The sequence below is a fragment of the Leuresthes tenuis genome, unplaced genomic scaffold (genome assembly GCF_036924035.1).
Source record: "Leuresthes tenuis unplaced genomic scaffold, fLeuTen1.0.hap1 SCAF_18, whole genome shotgun sequence".
NCBI lineage: Eukaryota > Metazoa > Chordata > Actinopteri > Atheriniformes > Atherinopsidae > Leuresthes > Leuresthes tenuis.
In genome coordinates, this window is record NW_027325372.1 from 4,955,115 (window position 1) to 4,979,480 (window position 24,366).

General features: G+C 40.1%; 1 protein-coding gene across 1 annotated transcript in view; it reads right to left on the bottom strand.

Annotated features, from left to right (window-relative positions):
• Positions 1-21,386, bottom strand: part of LOC140274630 (DLA class I histocompatibility antigen, A9/A9 alpha chain-like) — a 424,015-nt gene extending 402,629 nt beyond the window's left edge. Inside the window, exon 1 of the mRNA XM_072369996.1 lies at positions 21,368-21,386. The gene's annotated coding sequence lies outside the window, so the exon portion shown is untranslated. The remainder of the gene's footprint in view (positions 1-21,367) is intronic.
• Between the last annotated feature and the right edge of the window lie 2,980 nt (positions 21,387-24,366).

Below are 24,366 nucleotides of genomic sequence, written 5' to 3' on the forward strand. Positions count from 1 at the left end.
ACCTTTGTAAAAAATTCTCAGTTACACTGCAGGGTGACTCATTCAGACACAGTGTTGGAGACGGCCCACTTAGATCAGACAGTGATAGTGTTTTTTATTACATTGTCATGGAGAGCACTACTCAGCTGTGATAAGATGTAAGCTATTTCAGACCAAACACTTGCTTACCATTTGGTACACAGAGGCAGACCAGGACCAGGTGAAACATGTTAATGTTGAAACATTAGGAAACACTTCTGTGATGACTAGTGACCAGAAATTGACTTCATTGCAGGGATCAGACGGAACTTGTGATAAAGTCCATCCAGCCATCCATTTTCTATACCTGCTTAATCTGTCGGTCGGGTCGCGGGGGGGCTGGAGCCTATCCCAGCGGTCATCGGGCTATAGGCAGGGTACACCCTGGACGGTCCAGCACAGGGCCACACAGAGACAAACGAGACACACAACCACACACGCTTACACTCACGCCTAAGGACAATTTAGGGACACCCATTAACCTAACATGCAAAACCTGGAACCCTCTCGCTGTTAGGCGACGGTGCTGACCAACACACCACCGTGCAGCCCACAATAAAGTCATGCTGTTCACAGATTGACAGTCAGAAACTATGCAGACAAAACTGTCAGTGAGCAGTCAAAAAAGCTAAGTTTGATTCAAAAGGTTCAAAATAAAATATGCATAAGAAGAGACAGCAAAAGTTGAGCAAAAAGGAAAACCCAGAAACAGTCAGAGATATCACAAAGGTTTACTAAAACAACCCAAAAGACTGAAAACTTGATTACGGGAGTACCAAGAGAATTATCTAAAGGTGAGTGAAATTGGGTTGGACACAGGTGGTGATTGAATTAAAATTTAATTAAACAAAGAGTGAAACTGAAGCAGAAGGAGAAGAGGGCTCACTATATTCCAGATCTAACACCACAACTTGAAAATAGAGAAGCCAAAAGTGAGCCATCACTGACACCTAAAGAGAAGTAAACAAGGTTACAGCGGGTTGAAGAGAAGCAGTCATGGACTGTGGATTTAGAGATGAGTCATAAATCTGTGTTGGACAAAAAAAGGATGCTGAAAATTTGGTTTGGTACAGGTCCAACGAAACATGTAAAGACAACTGCTTGAAGAAAACAAGCACATTTCCAGCATCACTGATGATGTGGGGTTGATGTCAAGTAAAGGACCGGGGGAGATGGCAGCCATTACCTCTACAGGAAATTCCAGATGCTTTCCTCAATTACTCCAATCAAAAGGTGGTTTGGTGATGCTGAGCTCATTTTTCAGGATGTCGATGCATCTTGCCACAGAGCAAAGAGAGTTCAAACTCTTCCTCAGGAAAGACATCGACTCAATGACACGTCCAGCAAGTCTGGATCTCAGTCTCAGATAAAAGTTATGGTAGAAATTTAAATAAATGCTCCACAACAAGGCCCAGTCATGTAAAGGTGATCCGTCGACTGATCTTCAAGAAAGTTGGAACCTGACTGATGATTTATTAGTGAAGCCCTCAAAGACTTCAAGCCGTCAGTGAAGCCAGAGGTGGTGCAACAAGGCAACGCTTTTAGGGTTCATGATTCCATGATTCCCTCATCTGAAATAATGACAATAATAATTAATAATAATAAAACATTAAAAAAAATAAAAAAGCTTAATATCCTTAGTGTAGTGATTGCATCATTTCTGACTTTGTAGGGTAATAGTTGGATATTTAAATGGCAAATAGACTGTATTATCGTCTTAAGTGCTTTTACAGTACATGCCACATTCACTCACACAGCATGCTTTAGTCTATACTGTTTTACAGGCTACATAGTGCTTTTTTCCCTCTTTCACACAAATCCATACACCAGTGGACACATCAGTTGGCAACGTGGGGTTCAGTGTTTTACCCAAGGACGCTTCAACATTTGTGGTCTGGGGAAGCCGGGAGTTAAACCACCGACCTTCTGACAGATGTCTGCTCGTCCTCCTGAGCATAAAATGTTGATTTCAGAAAAACTAAAGGAAATAAATTTGTAGTCAAGAGAAGAAAGGAAAAACATACCGTGGAAAACGACTGGAAATGACTTTCAGTTCTGTATGTGACTTGTTTCAAATGGACTACAATTTCTGGACCCTTTAAGATTCTTTAGACGTGAAAGCCTGAAGTCAAGACTTAATTTCAAACAAGGGTTGAGGGATCAAGCCGTTAAATGCCTCTCAACCCCTGAGGTGAGACTCCTTCATCTAAAGCTGGGAAGTCTCTGTGCAAAGTGAGCAGAGGAGAAAGAAAATTCCTCTTAAGATGTCACAAATTTACTCTGTTTCATTTGAGTGACTTCTACTGATTCCGTCTTAGGGGATTTCATGAAGTGTAACAATGTTGTAAAGTGAAACTCGGCTGTTAGTGGATAAAGAATCCCTTGTTGTACTAGTTTAACACACATTTGCAAATGTGCACAGAATGAGCAAATGCTTATTCTAATTCAAACAGCAGATGTCTTCTTTTGCACTGAAACTGCTCAGGTTGGAGGATGAAGCGAGTTTGACGGTGTGCCGTTGGGCTCTGGGCTCAGACCCCAGACAGCTGCAGTCATTACAACAAATGTGCTATTACAATTTACTGCAGATTTGGGTAGATTACAAATATATAAGGCAGGTGCTCTGATTCTCCAAAAGTGTTGACTTGAGAATGTTGACAAGGATTAAAAGCAATGAATAAGAATTAAGCACCACGCTACTAAAGAAAACTGCCGGTTAAGTTTTTAGGTTAAGGATGTAATGGAATTTGTGACCAACATGGAAGACATGTTGAGTCCTTTAACTTGTACTAAAATGTATTTAAAGATAGTTTTGGGACTGATCCTCATTTGGAATCACCAAACTGATATTTCTAATGATAAAGATGATCTTTTTTGTACTGGACAGTACATTTATTTTCTGTTTTTAAATGTTGTCTTGTATTTATGGAACTTAAGGGTCTTTATATTCCATCTCTGTTTGACACAGAAAACAAATACATTTGACTTGTTCTTATGAGTGAACGACTCAGGAAACCTTTCAGTCATCCATCCATTTTCTTTATCTGCTTTATCCAATTTAGGGTTGTGGGGGGGCTGTAGCCTATCCCAGCTGTCATTGGGTGGGAGGCAGGGTACAGCCTGGACAGGTTGCCAGTCCATCACAGGGCCACACAGAGACAAATGAGACAAATAACCATCCACGATCACAGTTAGAGTCCCCAATGAACCTAACATGCATGTTTTTGGGTGGTGGGAGGAAGCCAGAGAACCTGGAGAGAACCCATGCATACATGTGGAGAACATACAAACTCCACACAGAAAAGCCCCAGCTGGGAATTGAACCTGGAACCCTCTTGCTGTGAGGTGATGGTGCTAACCACCACATCACCTTTTAGTCATTCTCAGCAATATTATACAAAGTACTGCAGTTCAGTGGTACCGTAATACCTCATATTATCTCCTCATGATATTCATCATATCATATTCATGATATTCACTTCTCTAAATTGCAGCTGTGCTTTTCCTGCTTTTCCTGCTATTGAAAATGGGGATGAAACTGGTGGAACATGTGGGATTAACTGACAAACAAGTATAAAAACAGATTAAGAATTCAGATTACACAAACATAGCGTCAGCGTTTAAACCTCTCTGTCTGACTTACGTATTTCTTGACGTTTTTATAACATTTACAAAAGTTGTCCCGTCTTTACTTTCAGTGGGTCATACTGTAGAGACGGAGGTGCTTGTACTCTCTTTCTTGTAACTCCTCCTCTTATTCAGACGTGCCACTATTGCAGCATATGACAGGTTATAAAAATCTGAGGCATGTGTGCACGACCGTCTAAAATAACACCAAAGCTGCTAACATGCCAGCTATTGTGATGTCAATTTTGACATAGGCCGAAGAAAAAAAAGCCGAAAAGCTGCATCACTGCCACTATTTGATGATGAATATCAAAATTCAAGCCAAAACATAATTTTGATGGAAAAATATGTTTTATTAATTATTGATATTTGTTGTTATAAAATGCAGTTGTAAATATTTGCTACATTTGTTTTGTTTTTTTCAATGAATGGACAAATTATGGCATTTCAATTAATGAACAGGTTGCTATAGTTTTTATGCTTGTGTATCTACTGTCAGTTCTTATTTTCTGGGTTTCTATTTATCTAGAGAAACTATATATCTATATAATATACATTTATATTCAGGGTTAGAGAATTCAATCATTAATTCAGCTTGCTAGCCTTACTGTTGTCACCCATGCTGGTAGCAGAGTAAAATGAGTTGGCTTAAGGTCAGCTATCTCACAGCAGTAACACAAAACTATAGCACATTTATTTTGTGCCTAAGAAGTAAACTCAGTCTTATGGCCAGACGTGGAAAAAAACACCAATTAGTGTTTCTGTTGGTGGGTTTTTTCCTGTCTGCATTATGTTTGTATCTCTTGAAGAGGGAGTTAAACTCATCACTTAGTATTCCATATGAATAAATCCCAAGGTCCACTGCTGACGATGTGTCCATGTATAACAACTCAAGAAATAATGTGAATCATTGTTGCATGGCAAATTAGATGATTCGAATGACATTAGGCATTATTTAACCTCAATTTATTAATATAAACTATATCTATATATGTATATATATATACATATATAGAGATATTTATGTAGTAAAATGACCATTTTTGAACAAAACAGGAATCTTTCAGCAATACCTTTTATCACGGTCCCATAAATACTCTTCACCTACTAAAATACAAAAAAATAAAGGTTCCAGCTGTTCCAACCTCAGATTAACCACTATAAAAACTAACCTGACAAACTTGAGCAATCTCGTTGAATAACAGCTATACCTGCTATCCCAATAAGTGAATTATTTTGACCCATTTTGGACCGACAGTATACTCCAGATTGCAGAGTTGCTGCTGACATGAAGCGGCCTACACTATCTTAAACTGGATTCTCAACGGACGAGGATCATCAAGACAGGTTTAATTTCTCTAACCAATTATTTTTGATTGCCTAAACCTAACCAGATAACAAATAAAAGCGGATGTAACCCCTGTTCCATGTCAGTTTTTATGAAATAAGGGAATTCCCTGCCCCAGAACAGGAATCAATGAATTATTCGTTATGACTAATTCAAATTGCCATCAGACTGAGCTGATAAAATATCCCTGCATTCAACACAAAAGCCTTATGTAAAATAAAACAACAGCCCATTGTACTTCTAACATTTCCAACCCACCTTCTGTCTTTGTCTTTTCTTACAAATAAAACAGATAGAAAGCTGCCAAAGTCACAAAAATGGGTGAAAAGGCTGAACCCCTAACAACAGCTCTTTTCTCTCATCACACTGGAAAGACAAATTATTATTCCTGACACAGAACACAAGATCCTTCAGAGGACAGAGAGCGGTTGTCGATTCACTTTGCTGCATGCATCACTTTCTTTCCATTTCTTCTCTGGAACAAACAGCGGTATATACATTAAAGTGTCTCATTTGGTTTACTTCTGCCCAAAAGAGGTAACAACTGGCTCTCTGATGCACAGCAAAAGAGAATTTATCCTCTGTGGAATATCATGTAGACAGCAAGTGTGTGTTGAAGTTATTTTTGCTAAAAAAGGAGCAAAGGAATGAGGTTTTATTTACAGGAACCCTCTCTGAGAGGTGGAACCCTCTTAGAGCACAGTCCTGCTCAACTCAATATCCATTTGTGCTGTCAGTTGGGGGATAGCATTGCCGAATTCACTGTTTATGTTGTATTATGTATTAGTTGAGAGCTGCAGGGTAAAAGGGGCACCTGCTGCTCTGCTTGCCCCACTGCCACGGTGACTATGACCCAGACAAGAAACATTAAAAATGCATTAAAGATGGATGGATCCTGGTGCTCTGTATTAAAATGCCTTGCCTGTTCTTTGTTTGGTATTATCTTGGTGTAATGCTGCAGCCTTAGTATTTGTACAAAAAAGTAAAGTTAAGTCTTTGTAAATGCCCTTTACTACCCTTTCAAAAAACTTGACACAAACATGGAGTAAAGCTGGAAACTGTTAATTTTGAGCCAATGTATTCCTTAGGTCTTGGTTTAAATAAATCACTCTGTGAGAAGGTGTCAAATAGCATGTTTCTCATCCTACATGGATCATAACCTGTTGATTAAATTGACTTTGAATTTGATATGTAACATAGATGTAAAAACAAAAGAAAAAAAAAAGGTTTTTACCAGAAATGGAAGAGAAATGTGTGTGGAAGATCACCTCTGTCACAAACCAGGGTTATAAACAGTGGAAGCTGTCCTCCTTCCTATTTGACCCAAAACCTAATGAAATGTGTCAGACTGACCAGAGCCTTGCAGATCTAACTGTAAATCTCACCTCTCAAGCAAAGTGAAAGTTACGCAACATTTTATTAGCTTGTAAATACATCTGCCAGCAGAAAAATAGATAAAACCTGAAATTTCCAAAAAGAACCACATTATAAGACTCTCCACGTCAAGAGCCAATCACAAGTCACAAGTCACCAACAGCTTCATCAGCTGGAGTAGCTGCACCTGCAGAGTGCTGAGAGCAACAACATTTATTCTCTGTGGTTTGCAATGTGAAATAACAACTTTAAGGCATTAATCCTCAACAGACCCTCAACCGGGGACACAACCCCCCCAAGAAGAAACTACATAATTTGATAAACAAAATGTTAGTTTTTGTGATTTATTCTCTCAACACTTCCTTTAATCTTCGTGCACTTTCTATTTTAAATGCATGCTTGTGGCACTTCTGCTGTTCATGAAACATAAATGGCCCACAGTAGAACCTGCTTCCATCAATCAATCCCTCAGAAGCAGCCAGTCTGTTCATTTGCCAGGAACTCAACCTGTTTACCAGTCTGTCTGGCTGACTATCACTCTGTTTGGATGAGTTGTGTCGTTGGCGTGAAATTCTCAGGACTGTGTTCTTTTTTCGAGTGTCAGTGAGTGGTTTTGACTCACAAATGATCAAACAGGATGAGTGTGTTGGCAAAGTACCTAAAATTGTTGAGCATCCTTAGCGGCTTTTATCCACTACCCCCGTGATAGTGTCGTTGTTTAGGTTTTCTTTCCTCTGAGCTTCAGTGCAGGGTTTTCTTTTCCCCAAACACAAGTTTGTACTGTGCTGAGAAAACATGGCAACTGGCAAAACTAATCCAATTTTAAAGACAAAACTCATAATACAAAACAGCCATTATCATTCCTTAAATGACCTAACCGACAGCTTAAAAGATGGGTAATTACTTCCCATCTAGGCCTTTTTTTACTAATCTAATCTGTTTGATCTTCCTTTTATCCTCTCTGAAAGCCAGGAAGAATTGATGGAGATGTGTTGGATGGTCTTTGACCACAGGTGTTAGGAAGTAGCTGTTAATGAATGGCTTCCAGCGGTATTTTAATCATGATTAACGAGCGAGAATAAGTAGAAGGCGGTGAAGCCTGACAATGGACGAGCTGACAGGGTGTTGCAAACAGCAGAGCAGCTCGACGGGGAGATTCGGCAGCCAACGTCAGGTGTTGATGCGCCTGCAAAACTGTTGCTCTACGGGAGCGGAATCATTTTATTTTCTAACTCAAGTTTCAGTTCGGCAGCCTTAATTATTTGCCCTCATCAGTTGATATCAAGGATGTGTTCATGTGTGACTCTGACTCATCGTAAAAAAACAAAACAAACAAAAAATAAAGCTCAGTTTGTTAAGTTTGGAATTTTCTATTATTACTTTATAACTTCGATTTTGTGACATTTCACAAAAGAAAACACATTTTCATTAGAATAAAAAAAAGTAAGTTTCATAATTTCATGTAACAAAAACACGACATCTCAGTAAATGAGTCAAATCTCATTCTGAATGTGTAAAACCTACCTTTGTCCACATGTAGACTCACAAAGGCTTAAAAAGCTTTTAGTTTAGTTTTGGTATTGTATAAGGTAGCATGCATCTGACACAGTGACCCTTCCATGTTAGAAGCAGGGGCAAAATAATTACTTTTGTGGCAGCTTTAATCAATGCGAAACAGAGGCTTTGTTGTGTTTTTTCCCGTTTAAGTAACATAACAACAAATATAACAATATTGGAGTCTTTTTTTGAGCTTTTCATGTTTGACATACATTTTAAGCTGTGGACAGGAGCCCAGTGGTCGTTTCTTTGTGTCCCCCCTTTCTTTATAGCCATAACATTATGACAACGTTATGTTTTTGAGCCTTTAAATTATTCAGATTTGTTAAACTCTGTTCACATTTTCCTTCCGTAGGCTGGAGCGCTGCTGGATTTCTGACTATTGTCACACACTCCCACAAGCAATCCCAATTTAGCCGTGGAGCATTTAAGACAGAGCTGAATGGGTGGAAACAACCCTTTAACCCTTAGAGCAGATAATGTGAATGTCCCAGAGGGCAGTGCATGACCGATAATAAACTCAGTAAATCTCAAAACTCACTGCTTACAGGACAGATGTCTTTTACACAAAGAAACAATGTAAATTGATGTAAAAATTATTTCTGTGCATAATTCAATCGCTGGAAAATCAATGAAACGTGTGACATGGGTGCAGACTGCTAAGGGTTCATTTTCATCGATCTTAGTCTTCCTGACAGACCTGTATAGTTTTGTATCTGAAGTCTTCAATCAAATCCAGTATTAATCTTCCTTTTACTTTACTTTACTAGTTGATTCCAAACTGTGATCAAAGCTATATAAGTAGCTACAGGAGCTGTTGTTTTAGCAGGACCCACAGTTTATGTTTTGACCATCCACAGCAATTTTAAAAGCACCCCATCCCCTGAGATTTGTATCAGTTCCAATGGGATCCCAATCTCATTCTTGCTCCCTGAAGACAAATGGAGCTTTTACACATTCTCAAATGAAACTGAACTGCACAAAACACAACAATAACATAAAAAAACACAACATAACCAACCGCAACATTTGTTAAAAAGATAGAATAAACAGCAACATTAAAAATCTCATGAGTCTCATGAAATTGTCTCATTTTTGTGATTACTGTTTTTTCTCTTGTGTTTTGCTCAGTATTGTTGTGTGGCCCTCAGGGCCACCATGCAAAACAGTTCCTGATGGAAGAGGAGTGATTGTTTTCCTCTGGCTCTGTAATTGAAATAATCCCAACTGAGCTCTCTGCAAAGCTGTTTACATGACGGTGAAGCCACTTCAGAGAAACAGTTTCACCAGAAGAAATCAAACAAACAACAACGGAAAAACAGAAACTGTGAGACAGCCATGAAGGGGCGAGGAGATATCACTGAAGATGTGGGTGGATCTGATGAGGAGCAGTGCTTCTGAGGAGCTGGTCCTGATGAAAATAAGACAGTGGAAAAGGGACTCATATCTGACACTTACAGCAGCAGATGAAGGGACAGTTTCAAAGCATCAGTGCAGAGCTGTGATTGACTCACAGAGGTTATGGCACAGTCCGATTGGTTTAACGGAGAGGCTCACACCCTCAGACAGCCTGTGGGAAAAGGATGTGAGAGTATGTGTGATGATCTTTATGGTTGAACTTCTCCCGACTTTCTCATCCTTGCCTGAGTCCTTTATATTTCAGATGCAACAGTTTGGTTTCACCATCTAATTTTGCTGTTTTCTTGGAAAATTCGTTTTTTTCTTCTGATGTAATGCACCACTCTGTGATGTACATTTCTTAAAAATTGCCTTCAGATGTTGATGTATAGTCCAGTCCCACGTGAAAACCTGTAATTCCTTCTTCCATTTGAAATGATTGATATCTTACTGTGGTGGGTCTACCTGCTGCACTTGGCAGTGGCAACATAAATTAAATTCAGGACTCCCACCCAGTTCATTTGGATATGTGTCCTGTCTTTTATTATCATTTTCTGATCACGTTTACACTTCCTGTTTAAGTATTAAAACCACTTTATTGGGTTCAGAACAAATCTAATGGACATTTTAACAACATGAAAGCATGCCGTAAAGCTCTATTGTCTATTGCCTGGATTACCTGCATGAATTATAATATTTAATGAGTGTATGTACAGTGTTTGGAAGTCTACATCTGTAATTCTGCTCTGTTATATCTCTGCATCTGGATCAAAACAGAAGATAGTGTTTGAAAAGTTCTATAATTCAACTCTTCAAAACAAGCTGCAAATAGAATATGACAACAGCTCTGGTCTGTTGTGCAGATCACACACTCAGAGGCATCTGTGCATTGTTTATTTTTCCCGTCATAGGGAGGCCTGAGGGAGGAGGAAATTACCTTGTCGCTCTTCAGCGAGCTGCTGTAATAGCTCTGGTGATTGCCCGTACAGCAGCAGTAAACATGGGTGTGCAGATGAAGGTGGGTGGGACAGGTGCTCCTATGAATCAAGTCTGTGCATGTTTGTCACCGAACCGTCTGGGTGCAAAATGCATGAATTCCTGCATGTATATCGTTTCGCATTTCAACTTATATACAACTGTGCATGTCTCAAGCAGTATGCTAATGAGAGAGGGTGCATTTTTCAGCCTGCATTTTGAAACCAGAGTAACTCCAAGGCAGTGTTTAGGTTTAATATAGGTTATACATCATGGCTGTTGATCTCATTGGCTGTCAGGTTCCACATTAAACTGATGACCTCTCAGTTCTTAACTAGGAATCACGAGCCTCTCTGACTCCAAGAACTTATGGTCCCGAGTTCTGCCTGTCCAAAACACCTGGGGAGACACCATGAAGGTGTCAGTTCAGTTATATTTAGTCCAATTCATACATACAGAGCCAATTCAAAGACAGTAGCCTAGATAAGGAAACCAACAGATTGCATTTTAAACTCTACTTCGATCCAATCTCCCATCCTAAGCCTGCAGGAGGCATGCGACCGTTTAACAGGAAGACAGGGCAGGAAAGAGGAAACACCATCCTGACCAGATGCCCACACACTCTCAACTGACTCCCTTTCAGTGAGGTGGAGCAGCAACTACACTGAACTTCTCCCAAGTGACTGTTCTCCTCTCCTGACTGGTAAATCATTCGCTTTGCCTTTGCTCAGCACTCTCATCATCACGACAGAGCAGTTCAGCATCCACATCAGTGCAGACGCTGCTCTGGCACGCCTGTTGATCTTCTGCCGTGTTCTATGATATTTAATCTCATCCATTTGAAGCAGCAACTCATTCCCAACACAGAGACAGCATCCATCCAGATTTGGATGAGCTAATTTTGTGTTGGAAAATGATTTTATATAATTATTTGATTTACAAGATGGAACTTGTAACTGGAGAAGAGCTGCTGCAGATTATCCCCTTAGGAGCAGATGGACTGTGAAACCAAGCTTTAAGTGCCAGAGTTAGTCTGTCTATTGGATATGTCAGTATTAGAGAGGGCTTAACCTGTCTATTGGTTCCAATTCGTACATATTTGAATGAATCGCTATCAGCTTATCTCCTTTAACAGCCAGCTTGAACAGTGCTTGGTTTCCCAGTGTGGCAAAACACAAATTGGCTGAAGTCTCCCTATAAAGAGCAGTGAAAGAAAGCATTCAGAGAGCAGCTTATTATTAACAGTGACTGTCACCTTCTCCTAATATGAAGTCATCAATCCAGGGTAGTGAGCAATATATTTGGTTTTCTTCAAATTCATGGACGCTTACAGGAAACATTTTCTGCCCACCAGAAAAGCTACAATTGAAATTTACAAGCAAAGTTTTATTCACTCTGTTATGTAAAGCATCAATAATAAAAATGTGAAGCATGAGGGAAAAGTATGGCGTGAACCGACAACACCTTTTTGGGTTTCTGTCTACAAAGTCCATAAGATCCTTTTGGCTGTGTACCATATCAATCATCTGGATCATAATCAGAATGACTTTCTTTATCGGTTTATATACAGGGAAGACATTGGTGGAGACGTGCTGACAAGAAAACAATACCTCAGCCTGTGAGTGGGTGAAACACCAAAAATACAATAGAGAACTGCCCCAGAGCTACATGTAGACTGACAAAGTGTCAAAGCTTAAAGCCACTGAAGCATGTGCTCTTTCTCATGAGGCAGGCACTTGGGTTTGGTTGTTTTCTGGTAGCTTGAAGGACAGAATTCAGAAAAATGGCAGTTGTCACGATATGATGCTGACTAAACTGATATGCCCTCGAAGCTCAGGTTCAGAAAAGTACTCAGTACTAAATTGAGACTGACTGAAATGTATCTGTAGCAGAGGTACGGAGTGGAATATGGCAAAATGTCTGACTGGAATGAGTGTTTTCTTCATGTTTTTATCCTTGGAGTTAGCCTGAATGCATCAACACAGCTTTAAGTTGTTGTTGAATGTAGATGCTTAATGCCTAATGGCACGTTCACTTACAGTGGGCCCGTAGAGGGAATGCATGTGATGTCATCAGACATTGTATTGGGGTTACACATGGTGACCTTTGCCACTCAGTGGTAAAAAGACAGCTGTCTCACCTGCTGGAAAAAAAGAAAAGATGTCTAAAATGGTGGACCTGGTGCTCAATCAGCTGTAGGAGCTGTGTTTTCCACTTCAAATTCAGGCTAACAAACGTGGATTTGCAGTGAAAACTCAGTGTCCAGTAAGTTAGATTTCACTAAAATAATTGTACAGTATTTTCGACAAAACATGGATATGATAAGCTATGAAGCATCTTTTATTTGTAGTCTGTCTAACTGCATTTGCAACAACACACCTTTGGTCTGCATTTGAGCTGAGGAACGAGGGTTAGATGTTAACTTGTCGAGATAACCTCAGATGAAGAATAATAGATCTATTCTACAAGTGAAATTTGCACAGAAAGTGCCTTGATATTTAAAGTTTGCTCCAAATATGTTCAAATTAAGTCTGTTATTGACATTTTGATGATCTCAAAATCTGGATTTAAAACCCTAATCCCATGATTTAGTTTGCCAGTGTAATAAATCCAGGAAGTAACAGGAAAAAGATTATTACAAAAGTATGAAAAACCAGCAAAAAATGTGCCTCCAAAACATTTTTAAGTCACATGAGTCATGACTATGCTCACATATAACACGGGTGGTGTATTCTCTACCATAATTTTAGCCATGCTTTCATTTTTCATAGCAAGAATTCAAATAAAATAGAAGATGTTAGTATGAAACTGTCTGTATACAACCAGAATGTTGACATTTAAGTGCTTTCAGACATTGCTTTTTGTATGTTGCTGGTGTAGAATTAAGGTACATATGCATCCAATTTCAGGCCAGATGTAAATGTCTGTCAGCCACAGATTCTCAAAAATCCCAGTGAAAACCAGCAGCTTTTAATTTAAGATGATATTCATTTTTATACTGCCAGTTCCATGACTATAGGCAGCAGCCATGTTGATTGTCCTGTGTCATGTCAGGCACTCTACAGAGCAGTGATGTAGGTACATACCATTCACTCTGAATTAGTCACACAGGGTGTAAATATTCATGTTCTTTTGTTTCTTTTCTTTTTTTTTTTTGTTTTAATCTAAAAGGAATTATAATAATAACGGGCTGTGGTGTGGTGGTTAGTACTGTTGCCCCCTGGGAGAAGGTTCCTAGCTCAAATCTGGGCTGAAGACTTTCTGTGTGGAGTTTGAATGTTCTCTTTGTGCCTGCTTAGGTTTTATCCAGTTTTATCCAGGCTTCCTCTCACAGGCTAAATATAAATCAACATTTGGTTTAACGGTTGATTAAAAATAGAATGGGACAGAGCCTTCAGTTATCAGGCCCCTCTCTGTGGAACCAGCTGCCAGTTTGGGTTCTGGAAGCAGACACCCTCTCTACCTTTAAGATTAGGCTTAAACCTTTCCTTTCTGTTAAAGCTTAGAGTTACACAGTTATTCTGCTATATGCTTGGACTTCTGGGGAACCCATGATGCACCTCTCCTCCCTCTGCTCTCTTTACCTTCTATATACATATAACAAACTTGTGTTTCTCTTTCTCAGCAGGTATCTCTGGCTTGGTGTTACGGCTTTTGTTGTCCCCTCTCCAGTTCCTGTCCTCTCAACCTCCAGCTGGTTGAGACAGATGTCCACCCTTCCTGGTTCTGGTTCTAATGGAGGTTTCTTCCTGTTAAAAGGGAGTTTTTTCTTTCCACAGTCGCCTTGTGCACGCTCAGGACGGGCGAAGACAAGTTTATTGGCAAAATATTCTCACTAATTTTCAATGGGCTCCGTATGAATGGGACCAATTTGGAATTTAATTAACTTGACTTGATTGGATTATGATTGAATTGGAATTGAAATTATATTCTAACTGCTGCACGGTGGTGTGGTGGTTAGCACTGTCACCTCACAGCAAGAGGGTTCCAGGTTCAATCCCTGCCTGGGGCCTTTCTGTGTGGAGTTTGCATGTTCTCCCCATGTATGCGTGGGTTCTCTCTGGGCACTCCGGCTTCCTCCCACCATCCGAAAACATGTTAGGTTAATTGGTGACTCTAAATTGTCCGTAGGAGTGAGTGTGAGCGTGCATGGTTGTTTGTCTCTATGTGGCCCTGTGATGGACTGGCGACCTGTCCAGGGTGTACCCCGCCTTTCGCCCGATGACTGCTGAGATAGGCTCCAGCTCAACCGCTACCTGATTAACGGACTGTCGGTATAGAAAATGGATGGATGGATTATATTCTAACTGGCTTGAATTAGACTGTATCTTTGTGCCTTGACATTACATTGTTGTGAATTGGTGCTATATAAATAAAACTGAATCAAAGTGAATTGAATCTTAACCAACCATTCATATGTTTATAGAATTACTTGAGAGAATATGAAAGTTTACGTTGTGCCTACAAGTATTTATCTTATTGTGTTGTAGAAAACCCTCTTTATATTCAGCGAAGACAAACCTGGAGAACAATATAAATCCAACAGAGGCCAGAGATAAAAATGTGAAGTCTGCTGCTCATTCTCTTGTTAAATCCATCTAGCTCCCCCAACAGCTGATCTCTCACATCTGCATGAAAACAACCAGAAAAATAAGATGATATTTTTTTAAGTACCCTCAGAATTTCAGAGTAATAATTGAAAGGATGCACTATCCACAGTAAAAATGAATAAATAAGAATAAAGAACAATAATTAAAAGTAAAAAAACAACCAACATTAATATACAAAAGTATTGACACCACGTTAAACCAAATGTATACACTTGAATTTACAAATTGATATTTTATCATTTATTTTTTTTAAGTTTTTTGTTTCATCATAAAATGGGTAAAACGGTCTGATCGTTTATGTGGGGGACAAATTATCAAAGAAAATTTTTTTTCCAATTAATTATGTTGAGCTGGTTTTCTAACAAAGACCAAAGCAGAAAACAAACATCATACAGCAGAAACCATCAAACAAAGCAAATTCACATTACATTTACAGTTATTTATTAATTAAATTCCAGTGTTTTTACATGTTTACCGAGGGAAAATAGTGAGAAACTGAATGGTAATTGCTTTCTTCTGCTTCAATAACTTGCAACAGAAAACTATTATGATTTTATCGCAGTTTAAGAGCTGACTTTTTCTATTCCTATAGTTTGTGTCGTCCATGTTTGTGTGGACCAGAAAGTTGATATTTTTCTCATGTGTGCACATTGCCACACCTGACTGTACCGAGCAGAAGTCCACTTAAGCCTGGTCTAAACAGAGGAAACACGGCCAGGCAAATGAATGTAGATCACTCCATGATTGTGCATCTGCAGTAAAGGCTTTACAAAGCTCTTTGCATTCCCAAAGCATCAAATTCTGCTGTTTTTTTCTGGTGTCTGACATGCACCAACGGCTTTGGCTTTGGTAGTGTGACTCACTGCCTGCGGCTATTTCACATTTTCGCCCAGGAGACTGGGTTCGAATGCAATGCAAGATCATTGCTTTCTTTTTTAAATTTGCTAGCTATAGGCTTAATCTCCATATGGTTAGGGTCAGGGAAAGATCAGGTCTTTTACAATGCTGAACCTGAATTTTGAAAAATTATATGAAAAGATTCAGGACTCAAAAGCATGATAATGTGCCATAATTATTAGATTTTGCAGCACAGCTTTGGTTAGAGTAAATTTTAATTGCTAAACAGGAAACAGTTTTTAAGAAAGAGTTTGTACAATTCTAACAAGCATGAAAGTCAGTATTTGGTCTGAGCTCCATTATTCTTATACACAGCCTGAACCCTCTTAGATTAATTAATTTTTTAAAGTAGTCTTCAGGAACTTCTCGTAAGCTCGTCTTTGGGTGTTGGCTGCCTTTTGTTCCATTCTCTGTCAAGATGATCGCACACTGCTTAGACAGGTGCATTTAGTTCAGTTTATTTATGTAGGTCCAAATTCAACAAAAGTCATCTCAAGGTACTTTAAAGATACGGTCCAATTTAATCCAATTATAATCAATTCCTTGTAATCCAAATGAATCAATTTGATCAAAATTCAAATTACTCTAATTCTTATAATGCCAATTCATTTAAAATATGCCCACAGATCACATTGGATCCTCTCTTTGATCACATCTTTTTTCACTTTAATTCAATCCCCCACCGTGTCTCCCACAGGAAGCCAATGAGGAGATGCTAAAACTGGAGGAAAGTAATGTTGTGGATTGAGTTTTGGGAAAACTGATTACTACATAAAAGCTACTGATATTCTCCCTTTTCTCCCTGTTTCCCTTCCCTTATGGGATAAAAGCCACTGTTCCATAGAGACCGATGGATAGTGTGATGCCTTTTGGTCAAACAGAGTAATCAGTTCATATTGTGAATAATTTACATAAATAAGGTAATAAATAAGTTCATTGTTAATAAATAGTAAAAGTAACTCCCTGATAAAAACGGTTAAAATATTTTGGGTTTGAAATCTAGTCAGAGTGTAAAATCTCTATCACAAACGATCTTTGTCATATTGTACGTGCAGCTATGTGAGAGAGTGAGCCCTCCTCCATAGTACAATCTTTGGCGTATTTGCTACGTTTATGTGAACAAGTGCTTCGGCAGAAACAAGTCTGAAAACAGCTCATGCAAACACTAAATGTTCCCTACACGCGTGTGCCTTGGGAAACTTTCGTCTTTGTGAGTATGAATGTGTTCAGACAACACTTGGACATGTGTTGGAATTATTTTGTTGATTAAAATGCGGTGCCGATATGATACAGTATGTAATATGCACATGATGTTTAAGCTAGGCTAATCAATTTAAGTGTGGTACTAACACGTGCGTATTATTTAGCAATTTGTTTGTCCTTTTCTGTATATTTCAATTACAAAATGAAGAAATATAGCTTCACATAGTCGCGTGTTGTGAGGGCAGCATAGATGGAGATGGATCAACTAAAGGTCCAGATGCACGTTTTTTTTTCCCTTTTTCTTAAAAACATCATTTTAAGATACTGTGCATCTGCTGTAGATAGTTTTTTAGGCCTTAAACTTCTTCTGTTGTCCTCCACTTGTCCAGTTTCTTAAATTTTTTTTCGGACGCACTGCACACCATGCTGAGATATGCCAAGTTTTCAGCTAATAGCTCTTTGGGAATCACCTTGTGATGCAAAAATTCCTGTTTTATGTCTGTCAAACTGTTATTTTTTTAAACTTTTCATAGATGCAACTAAAGAAATGATAAAAAATGATGTGTCTTTGTGACAGACTGCCAATAAAAAAAGTGCCTAAAGGTTACATGCGGGCAATCGGATCGGATTAATGGCTAAATTACAATAAGATTGAGTTATTCAGTTCATGTAACAAGCTTAATCTGACAAGAAATCGAATTGGATCGGGTTACTTGCAATCGAATTAAGACCCCGAGATAACTCGATCCAATTGCCCACTGAACGTGCATGTAGACGACTCGATATTCTCGATATTTTTTCCTGCGATCGTCACCCGGAAATCAAAGGAGACGATATTACTGTTGTTGTCGCCGCCGTCAGAAACAAACAAACAACGCGATGGAGAATGCGCCGCTGTGCATCGCGTTGGTGCCATAACCAGCTCATCACAAATGTAGAGGGACGTAGCTCCATCTTTCTCAAAGGCCTTAGTTTTGTTGTTGGTGGTGAAGACATCAACAGGAAGTGGCTCTATTAGAGATAGTTGAAATAGGTACAGCGCTACCTATGTACTGTGGTATTGCATGCTTTGTACCAGTGATTCGATTCATTCACCGCCATATATCCAAGGATAATTACCCTTGCTCAGATAAGGAGCATAACCCAACTATAGCTATAATCCACTTAATCTCATCATGTAGAGCCTTTTTATTATTCAGTGATTCAGTGTTAAGTGGCTAAACACAGGACAACTTTAAAAGATTACAAAAAAGTGCATTTGCCTTCAATCATTCATGTTCAGGACTGAGGTGGCCCTGAAAAGTTGTTTTTGCATTGCCTCGAGATGAGCTTGGGGTCATTATCTTGCAACATAACAAAGTTGAGACCTATCTAACGGGTATCTGAAATTATAGAATAGTACTGCAAAATGAAGTGCTATCCATGTTGATTATGTCTTGGATATTGTAAAAATCATATAATCATCATCCCACATGCGTTGGGGTCAGGGTCACATAATGAGGAATCAAACAAAGATCTCAACCTTGTTTGCCAATAAGATTCTGTTCCAAACATACAACATTGTATGTGGTCCTCTTTTCTCCTTGCTTAGGGGGGCATAGAATTGACTTCCTATGAGAAACATTTCCACGTGAAGCTGTTTCTGGACAGTTGGTGCAGATGCTGCAGTTGGAAATGTGGCATTAATCCGAGCTGTCAGTTAAAGGACAGTTGAGCATATGTTACAGAGACCTTGACACAGAGAGAAAAATATCACCTACAAGGAAGATAGCCGGGCCTCCCTCTGTGGGCCAGGCCAGAATGTGCGGCCATGCTGTCTGAAGGCCTTTTTCTTTGCAGCTGTATTTGACAGCCGTGCTTCTGATTGGCAGAACATGAAAACAGTCATCCTTTTGAAGCTGCTCAATCAATCTGAGTTGCAAACAGTCGCTATTATTGGACTTAAAAAAGCCAACAGTTAAGGTCACAGATATGGTGTTTGTAAAGTTGAACTCTATTGTTTTGTAATGCTATTCAGTCGGGACTAAATGAACTGGGATTGAGTTTCGTATTTGATAGACTGATGGGATTGGTTTGCCTAGTATGAGACTTTCTTTTCCTCCTCACTTCTGTTACTTCATCTTTACCACCTCAAGTACAATCATGAGGTACATTTAAATTCCAGCTGTTATGACAACTCCAGCATGTCTGCAGTAGCACTGTTTGACTGTCAGACACTGCATTGAGCCGCTGTATCTACACATCCCGGTCTGTCATGTCTGTTGCGCTGCCCATTTATCTGACTTTTTGCCCTCTCTAATGATCCACCTAGGGACTTTAAAGATAACTGAACTGGTCTCTGAAGTCACTGAATGACTGGGTTGCTGGGGTAACGTAGAACCAACCTGTTGACCTTCGCAGCTTTCAGAGGCTGCCAGTCTGTTTCTTTGATTCCGTCGAGCTGTCTTCCTCCATTATGCAGCTGGTTTGGTAGTCTCTCTGCTGGTTTGACTTCCTCCCTTCCTGCCCTTCCTGCCCTTCTGCCCATATGTTCAATGAAAACTTCTTTGACGGCTGAGACTTGAATATCTATTTTTTTCTCTTTTTATCCCAAGCCATCTGAGAGTGAGAGCAGAAAGAGATTAATCAGGAGCCAGAACTTATATTCCTGAATGGGGATCCTGCCTTTCAGCTTATCGGTGGCTGATAGCAGATCTGAGATTGGGAGGTCTGGAAAATTACATTTTCACTGGCAGCTTTGCCAGCTGGAAGACTCTCTGAATGAAAAGAAATGATGTTCCCAAAGGCTGTGGTGTACAAGCCGCCATAACAATGTGTCAGACACTCTCTAAGCCTCGGATGGTAGTTGTTGGCATGAGTTAAAACTATGATTATTTTTGTAATCCTGAGCTTTTTATACAGTTCGTAGCTGGGTTTCAGAACAGAAATCTGGCTTGAGTTTCAGGCACCAGATCCAAATTCCTTGTAGGTTTGTGTCCACTCCTCATCTCGGATATTAATGCTGCATCAAAGTGCCTGAAGCAGACAGAGGCCATTTGTCAAAATGATAGTTAAAGAATGAAATTGCATTCTTCTACAAAGAACTAGTTTCTTCAGTAAAAGTAAGAACTTCCATAAACTTATAAAGTGGAGACCGGGTCCACGTCTCACATTTGATCAGATACTGTAATGGTGGGACTGATCTTGGCTGGAGTTCATTTAAGTCTTCACTGTGTAAATAAAATAAATTGTTTTAAAGGAGCAGTGTGTAATAATCCTGATGATTTATTAACAGAACCATGACCCATTTGAGTGATGGATGTGTTGGGTAGGGTGTGCTGCACGCAGCATCAGGCCACCGTAGAGTGAAGTGTTGCATTCAATGCGCTGAAATGACAGAATCCGACGAACAGGGAACTTCCACACTGCCCCTTTAAATTTGTGTCTTAGAAGCTAATTTTATAAACAACTAATTTTCATGAAGTAAATGTTGTTTTCACATGCAGTCCTGCCTGCCACTGTCTACAAAATCCTCCTGTAAATGAGCTCTTTTAACAATGCATTACAAGGTGCTGACATGGACTGTTTTCAAATGACATGCTGGTGAACAGTCACGGATCGAGCAGCTCAACATTACCTGGACAAATCTGCTTCTGCTTTCCTTTGAATACATGGATTTCACCCCAGCAACCACATAAGCTGCTTTGACAAACTGAACTCAAACTAAAATGACCTGAGGGCCGCTGGAGATTGAGTCAGCGCGAGTCTGGGCCGCTTGAAATATCCAAGTGGTTCACTGGACATTAATGGTTGTTCAAAATATTACTTCTTGTTTGTTGCCGAGGCTTTTCTTGCCCATTCCATCCTGCCAGAGACCTGGCAGTGCTTCCACTCACACAGCTGAGACAAATTTGGTTTGAGGCAGTTGAAATCCTCAGTACGTTCATCTGTGAGTCTGGACCTGTACTTTGACTTATTGAACTTCATGGTGTAAAAGAGTCTTTCACACAGGTATGTGCTCCAAAAAAGGCACATGATTCGCTTGAATATCGATGACAGCTCAGTAAAGGAGGGGCAAATTCTCTCATAATATACCCATTCGCCTCCCTGGACTCGGCTGTGAGCTCAGAATTGCACGGCAGGGCAACTCGCTCAATTTGAAGCACACTAGGGGTATTTTACTCATCAATGGAGAAGAGTACTACAAAATTTAGGAAAATGTCTCTGTGTGTTTTGAAGTCACCTGCAAACCACTGGCCAAATTCCTCCTGTCTCTTCTCAGTGGCATCTTCATCATTCTCTCCACTGAATGCTGTGTCCTTGTCCAGACGAGCTGGAAAAAGCAAGGGTTGTTCTGAGAGAGCTGGGCTTTCCATCACACCAGTTTTCTGATGTTTCCTCTGCTGAGCCAACGTACCTCGTGAAGTAGAACATCCTCATACCCAGACTCAATTTCTCCCAAAACGGCATGGAACTGGTGGTGCTGCAAACCCCTGGATCTGATATGGTTGATGCATCTCACAACAACAGACATCAGATTGTCAGACTTCAAGCACTTGTTGCAAAGCTCCTGTTGGTGTATAATGCAGTGTAAAGCAATAGCCTCCTCCCCCCCAGTTTTTCTGCCTTTTTTTCCTCCCAATCATTGATGGTGTGCTGTCTGTGGTTATTCCAACCATTCTCTCCCTATGCATCCCTGCATTCCTTATTGCCTCCTCAGCGGTGGTCTGACCATACTTTGTGTTCACTGTAAGCAGATCTCAGTGACTTCAAACCTATCAGTGACACCACGGGCATATATGGCGAGCTGTGTGGTCCACGCGCTCGTCTAAAGCCACTGAATACGGGTGGAAACGTTTGGCTAAGTGACGCAGCTGATCATGTGTGATCACATGCCACTGTGTTAGCTGAAAGGCTGTTGTTACCAAACTGACCCTCTGTTCTGGACAAATGATATCAGCAGACTGTAGTGTTTAAACAGCTTTCCCGCCTTGGCGATCATCCCGCTCACCACGTAGCTTGCTTCAACTGCTGCCTCGACTTCATTGCTCCTTTCTTGAAGATATTTTCTTTGTGAACGGTGACTTTTTCAGTGTGTACGAGATGCATTGGGCTGCCTCTCCTGAAACTGTCTGTGCTCATCGTAAACCTTTATTTTACAGTTAGCCTACAGGTGATATTAGCATCGTGTCTGTGAAACTTGCTGAAATTCATATACAGACAGTGTAGTCTGCAGATGTGAATCGGCCCCGTCTTCAGATCATTCGATCGTGGCCCCTGTGGGTCCAATCACCTGAGAGGGCGGGCGCACTTACGTCAGCTAAAAAAGAAACCTCGCCTGGCGCTGACATGGCCGACAGCAATTTAGTGCCAAACAGGAATGCTAAATCGGCTATTTGGGCATATTTCAGGTTTTACCTGAATGTCAACTGTGAGCCTAAAGACCGAACGCAACCTATCTGCACAATATGCAAAAAATGTGTGCCTGTGAAGGAGTTCAACCACAGCTGTAAGATCAGGTGCTGCGGCCGGATTAAGCACACATGCATCTCGGCAGCCCACAATATCGGCTTATTATTAACATGTTATGGCACTGAATTAATTCAAGATCGCCTTAAAGACCAAAATCTTCCCTTCAATCGCCGATAGACGATCCGATCGAAAATCACTCCATCCCTAGTGCTGTCTTAGCTGGTGTCCTCTTAGATTTGTTCAGACTTACTGAAACATGTAAATGTGACATCTATTGTCAGAGATGGACTGAAAAAGGACTTTAAAAGTTTATTAAACGTGCGAATACAGCACTGATAGAGGAAGGGAAGCAGTTTCTCACTGCAAGCTTTTAGGTTTTTCACACAACGGTCGCACCATATATTTGCAAAAAGTGCATCCCTGCAAACCAGTTGCTGTTCTCCTTTTGTAATCCGTTCAGACCAAAAAGAGGTAGTTCATGGTCATGACTCTCTTAAAAATGGCAAGCTGCCGTCGCAGAATGAACTACAAACGTATACAGCATGGAGTGCATACTGAGTCATTTCTGTGACCCCCCCCCCGCCCTGCCGCCTCTGAGGGGTATCAGTTTGGGCCTCCATGCCTTACAGCACATCAGTCTCGTCTTAGATGCGCCGTGTAAAAAGATCTATTCTGAGCTGAAACTGCAACCTCGGCGTGTGCAGTGGCTGTGTTGCTTTAGTAACCCGGTCATGTAGAGAGCCGAAAAGGTGCGTTTGCCTTCTGTAGTCTGTGTGAGAACACTGACTGTACTTAAGTGCGGTTTTAATTTCTGAATGTTATTTCTGCATCTTTCTGTTGTGCTGTCAGTAGACTTATCACATCAACAAAAGTTATAAAACATCTGTCTTTAAACCACACACAACTATGATTTACGCTTGATTTACAATAGAAAGGACACGTCACATGCTTTAAATTCAAATGTCATGCCTGCGTTGGGTCTAATTAAACCATCAGTGGTTGCTATTACTTGTAAATCAAAGGTGATCTTTAAAAAGATGGTGTTTTTGACTCTTTTCTTTTAACGGATGTAGCTTTGAGAATGTCACGTGTAAGTCAGAGACATCTGTTCATTATCAGTGAAAAGCAGAATACACACATGCTGCACAGTAAGACACACATTTACAGTCCATTAAGCTCATGCAGGTGTCGTGGGAGAGCTTGTTAGGGCCACAGAGTGCCTTAATGTGCCGGGGGACAAAATGAGTGATGGAATAAGGTTGGTGATGTGCCTTTCATCCTCCTGTGTCTTTAGAGGCAGGCATGTTAATAGTTTGTACTCTGCATCTAAACGCCTGAATTCTGTTAGCCCTCACAATCCAGCTTCACTCTGTCATTACTCTATTTCTTTTCTTCTTCTCTATCTTTGATCACTCCGCAGATTACAATCATGGCTTTATTGAATGTGAATATTAATTCTTTACCTTATCTGTCTCAGCACAGAGGGAATAGCACAGATTACAGCTTTGATCAACACTTTAAAATATGCTTATGTTTGAATGAAAATGTGAGACCTGTGGAAGTCTGTAATGACTTAAAACTCAATGAATCAATCAGCTCAGATGTGAAGCAATCTGCATGTTCTTAACTGTCAATATACAGTCCTGTTAAAAAAGTAAGTACAGTTAATAAATATACGATTTCATCTGTAACATATGTAAAAATGTAATAAATGCAACCTCAGATGGGCAACAGTCCATGACACTCTACTCTCCCATGGCTTATTTAACAAAAGTAGTGTGCAAAAAACTAAGTACACCCCGTGATTCAACAGCATGTTGAACCACCCTTCGCTGCAATAACTTGTTTTCTGAATGATGTTATCCATGTCTCACAGTTTTGTAGAGGAGCTCTGGCACACCATCTTTT